Consider the following 6,032-nt stretch of genomic DNA (forward strand, 5'->3'; position numbering starts at 1 on the left):
ATTAGCAGTTTATTTGAGTGGCAGTTCTTCCCCGGACGCGGAACAGAACCATCTATTTCCTATAAGCACCGTTCCTCTCTCTGTTGCAATGCAGGCCAGCTGTGCTTCACAGTGAGTCAAACAGATTTATTTGGGGAGAAAAAATATGATTCATCCTTAAGAGATTTAAAGAACAAACTCTGCAAACCAAAACAATCTGAGAGGCACTTAACACCCCGCTCTGCGTCATGTGATCCCTTTCACAGTAGCCTTATACCGAAGAGCCTATTGATGGCACTTTGCGATGGCAACATATTCATTGGCTGATAGACTGTATATAAAAGATCCATGATGCTAAGTGAACACTGGCGTGGAAAGACTGGTGACTGGGGGAGGCGTGGCATTTGTGGGGGGGGGGGGGATCTCTGGGCGCCCTCTTAGCTCTGTGCCCAAAGGCTGGTGCCTCTTGAGCCTATCCCTTGGCGTGGCCCCGCCTCCAAGAGTCCCGTCCAAAGTGTTTTTGACTCTTCTGGAGCTCCCTATCAGTCCATTGATATGGGAAGTATCAAAGGAAATTTCCTATTTTAGCAGTCACACAAAAAATGATGGACTACAGTCAATTTGAAGAAAAAACTTTAAAACTGGAAAACTGAAGCGAGAGGGATATGGAGACTGCCATATTTATTTCCTTTTAAACAATACCAGTTGCCTGGCATCCCTGCTGGTTTATTTGGCTCCAGTAGTGTCTGAATAACACCAGAAACAAGCATGCAGCTAATTTTGTCAGATCTGACAATAATGTCAGAAAGGCAGATGATCAGCAGCATATCCAGGCAACTAGTATTGATTAAAAGGAAAGGAAGGTTAATTAGTTTCCCAAATTGGGCCCTAGACTACAATACATACACAACATGATACATACATAGACATATGACTATGGTAGGGATTAGATTGTGAGCTCCTCTGAGGGACAGTTAAGTGACAAGACAGTATATTCTGTACAGCCCTGCAGAAGATGTCATAGCTAAATAAATATTAAATAATAACTGCAGTCCGGACACACGGCAGGCGGCAGCAAAAAAAAGTCAGTTTTCAGCAATCTGTTGGAGCAAGGGAAAACAGAGTTTCAGGGAGAAACTATAATACTAAATACTTCCTGGAATTGTCATACAAAGTTTCAAATAATGTGGAAATAAAATTCCAGTTTTGACAAGAAAAAATAAGCAGCAGCCCCGCTCAGCCGGCCAATAATCAGACACAAATACAGACTTATAATGTGCAGAGGAGCCGCACATCTGTCAGGTGGGGCGGGACAGTCAGAGATGTGCCACCGAGACCGGGAGGAGGGGTCACTAATCCCCTCATCTCACTCCCTCATGATAGGAGATATTACCCAACATTCCAGAGACACCAATGTCATCTCCATTCATCATTCCATAGGCCTGGGAGGACATGAGACTTCCTCATGGCACATCACTCACTCACAGAAGGCCTGCAGCATGGGGAAGGCCAGATTTATACTTTCCGTTTCTATGACAACGTGATTCCTATCCATGTGCAACAGCGCCCCTCCCATTCCATGCAGAGCCCTCTTCTGTGTGAAGCATCCATTTACAGAAGCCCCTCATTTCTTGCAAAGCTCCCTTGAGCAGCAACTCCTCTCTTCTGTATGTTGCTTCCCATTTTAAGCCTCCCTTGTCTACTTTTTTGCTTTCGGGCTTCCCTTTCATATTCAGCAACCCATTTTCCATGTCCAGTAGCCCCTTGGACGCAGCCGACCAAGGCCCGGGCCTTTGCTGCCTTTCCAGAACACTGGCCCTGATAGTGTGAGGGATGAGGGAACTCTACAAATCTTCCAAAATAGAAGCAGAGGAGACCAAAAGCCCAGTACAGTGTAGTACAGAAAGTTTAAATAGGAAGACCTATAAAACTGAGAGGTTACACACACCTAGGTTGCCCACTAGCAGCCACAACAGGAGCAGTAGAGCCTCCTCTCTCGAGTTTGTGGGTTACTTCCTCAGATGCCAATCACACTCCGATAAAAAAAAGATAAATTATGTACCACATAAGTAAAAATGATGATAACTATTGGTATTACCATGTGTCCCAGAAAATAAGACATGGGGCCTGATTCACAAAGCGGTTATAACCCAGTTATCACGCCTAAAAGACTTTAGGCGTGATAACCTTTGCACTAGCTGAGTAATCACCGCTTTGTGCTGCTGATCGCGCGCAAAGTTTTGCGTGCGCAGCGCCCATATGGTTTAATGGGTGCATCGCGCGCACTGCACCCTTATTTGTTTGGGTTTTATAAGATTTTTTGAGTGTGATTCTTTTAGGGTGGTCTGATTTCCTAGTGGAATGGTCTACCTGTCCTGCTGCAATCTTTTGCCAATTGATTTAACTTTTTTACATGTACGTATATCGTAGCTTCCTCCTGGACACTATTTACACTGACTTTGTCATGAAGTGTAACTAGGCCTTATTTTTAGAGTAAGGGTTATATTTCAAACAATAAGGGCTTATTTTCGGGGGTAAGTCTTAATTTTGTAGAAACGTAAATCCGTCCTGGGCTCACTAACAATTGTCCTGAGTTGCTCCATGAATGAATAGCAGTTAACGGGAACCCGAAGTGAGAGGCCTGGCCACCCTGTTGATTTTCTAGCATAAGTAGTGTCTGAGACAAAACTCTGGAACAAGCATATGGCTAATCCAGCAAAACCTGAGTCAACTGAGTCAGAGTACCTTATCTGCTGCATGCTTGTTCAGGGTCTATAGCTTTAAATATCTTCTATGGCTTTAAAGGAGTTCTGTGGTGGACTGTTTAAATAAACAAAAGCACCACTTACCTGGAACTTCTATCGACCGCCTGCAGCTGTCATGTCCCACGCCGTCCTCCTCCGAAACAGCAGTCTGATTAGACTGCGGCCGCACGCGGGAGCGAGCGCGTGCGCGTCATCGGGAGCTTACTGCGCAGGTGCAGTACAAGAAAACTTCATACTACGTCTACTCAGTAAGCTCCCAATGACACGCGAGGGAGCGAGCATTATTCGTCTTCTTAGACGAATATCAGACTGGTCCTGGTGGCAGGCAACGAAGCATCGGAGGAGGACGGCGCAGGACATTTCAGCTGCAGGGGGCCGAGAGAAGCCCCAGGTAAGTGGCGTTTTTTGTTTATTTAAACAGTCCACAGAACAGAAGAAGTATTAGAGACATAAGAACAGCCAGCCAACTGGTATTGTTTAAAAGGAAGTAAATATGGCAGACTCCATATCCCTCTCACCTCAAGTTCCCTTTAACCTCAAAATGTGCCCGTGTTCTATCTATAACTTGTAACCGTGCATTAAAATGTCACCCAGACGCGTTGTGATTTATTTATTTTTTTTAAATCCTAATTAAACCAGACGGTTGTTTGTAAGCCAAGTGTTCCGATGTCTGCCATGACCCCTGGGGCCCTGACTGCGTGCCATGGCCCTTATATCATACTGCCAGCGTCTTTGTACTCCGACATTTTATTGTGGGGGAAAATATGTTGGCATCTTTCGAATAAGAGATAACATTAATCTTGCCGGGGCTTGTTCCAGTGCACAACATTCGGGACTACAATGGGATGAGATATGGAGAGGAAAAACTCTGATCACGGAATGTTTCAGTCGTAACAATCACTTCAAACACAGACTTCGGAATTTACTACATCAAGCATGACTCCGGGGAAACTCTGACTTTGATACTTACAGTATATTGGCTGCGTGTAATGCACACTTAGAGAAAAGGTGCATTCAGTACTTTTTAACTGCAAATATCCCTCAGTACCTCTATAGTACTAGAAGGATGGCGCTACACAACAGTGTCCACACTAGCAATGGCAGCCATCGGGGGGGGGGGGGGGGGGGATCAACTGACACTGCATGCAATGAGGGGCCCAGGGCCTCTCCCCCCCCCCCTAAAATGCTGGAAGCAGGGCCGGGCCGAGGCATAGGCTGGAGAGGCTCCAGCCTCAGGGCGCAGTGTAGGAGGGGGCGCAGAATTCATTCAGCTGTCATTCCTAATTGTGTATTAAGCAGAAATAAATAGGAAAAGGGGATACATGGCAGTGACTGCAAGTCAGATAACTAGAGATTAAGGTATTGGGGAGGTTGTGGGCCCTGTGGCCCTCTTAGTCTAATAGCAATCAGTGTGTGACGGCTGGGGTGGGAGGGATGGGGGAGGGACCTCTTAGTCTCATAGCAATCAGTGTGTGACGGCTGGGGTGGGAGGGATGGAGGGGCGCACTTTGGTGTCTCAGCCTTGGGTGCTGGAGGACCTTGTCCCAGCTCTGGCTGGAAGGGCCGCATGTGGCGGCTGCAGGCCGGAGGCTCACTAAGCAGCACACCACGTTCCAGCACTGAGAGAAGAGTGACATCAGCGCTTGAACGTAGGGAGCAGATGAGTGAGCCCGCTACAGCTTACTTTCTATACTGGGGCACCACCTATATCTGGCTACAGGCTACCTATACTGGGCCACCACCTATACCTGGCTACTTGTACTGGGGCTGGAACAACCTATACCTGGCTACCTATACAGGGGCACCACCTATACCTGGCTACCTATACTGGGGCTGGAACCACTTATACCTAGCTACCTATACTGGGGCACCATCTGGTGGCGCGGGGGACCCTGGAGTGGTCAAGCCCTGAGGAAATTGCCCCCTTTGCCTTGTAATGCCCATTACAATGCTGCTACTCCATAGCACTACAATCCTAGATGTACTGCTGGAACGTAGCCAATCACAACATTGAGAATCCATCTATATGGCACAAGCTGACCACCGCAAAACGTCCAAATATTTCCAGCAGCCCAATCAAGCGGTTTTGCCTTCTTTCTCGGGAACACAGTGACTGGCAGGCTGGGGATCTGTGCCTGTCAGCCCTTCATACACACACAGCACGGATATCTCCCGGCCAATCGCTTGTTCAAAAGCAGCCGCCTCAATTTCTAAATAATAATAATAACGATGATGGCCAGCTGCTTGGCATAAGTGCGGCTTCTGATACAGCGCGGCGGTGGGTGGCCCAGCTTCTAATCCTACACTCCTTACTGCTACTCCGCCGCTCTGTAAACAACCAGATAAGTACTGCGTGTCTGGGAAAGCGCGAGCATTAAAGGAAGTCTACCGGATTTCAAAGATTTCTGTCTCGTCCATGAGAATGTGATCAGCTTCATGTAAATAATCGTATTAATGTGTGCGGCTATTTAAAGTGGACCTGTACTCTTGCACAGGACAAAAGGAAAACCTAGAGAAACGCACCCTGTGTGTATTTAGAGAGTTTAGCCTGTCTAATTCCCCCTCTACTGTGACTAATCACAACTGTAACTTGATCACTCAGCTGTGTCAGCTGGCTGCCTCAGCAGAGCAGCTTATTTGTAGACGCAGGATGTTAACAATATGTCTGTTTTTATGAAAGCAGGAATTGTACACATTGCAGATTTATTGCAGGATTTGCATCAGCCGTAACAAATAAATGTTTTTCGTTAACCACTTAAGGACCACAGGCTTAAACCACCCCTAGTGACCAGGCCATTTTTTACAAAATAGACCACTGCAGCTTTAAGGCCTCGAGGCAGGGCCGTACAACTCAGCACAAAAGTGATTCCCCCCCCCCTTTTCTGCCCACCAACAGAGCTTTCTGTTGGTGGGCTCTGATCGCTCCCAAGATGTTTCTTTTTCTTTTATGAATATTTATTCTACTTTTTTTGAATAAATAAAAAAATGTTTATATTTTTTTTAATCCCCCCTCCCTCCCACAGCCAGCCAATCTGTGCAATCGGCTGTCATAGGCTTCAGCCTATGACAGCGGATCGCTTCCCTGCCGCCCAGGTGGACAGCCGTGTGACACAGTGCTGTACACAGTAAATAGAGGGCGGTTTCACCGTCTAAACGGGGCCCATACACTGGTAGATTTCATCTGTCGATCGATTCTATGGAATTGACCGATCAGAAATCGATTCTATCAAATCTATCGATTGATCGATTGGCGGCCGATTTTCATCGATTTCGATCGATTTGATCTAT

This window comes from Hyperolius riggenbachi, chromosome 2 (assembly GCF_040937935.1).
Source record: "Hyperolius riggenbachi isolate aHypRig1 chromosome 2, aHypRig1.pri, whole genome shotgun sequence".
Lineage (NCBI taxonomy): Eukaryota > Metazoa > Chordata > Amphibia > Anura > Hyperoliidae > Hyperolius > Hyperolius riggenbachi.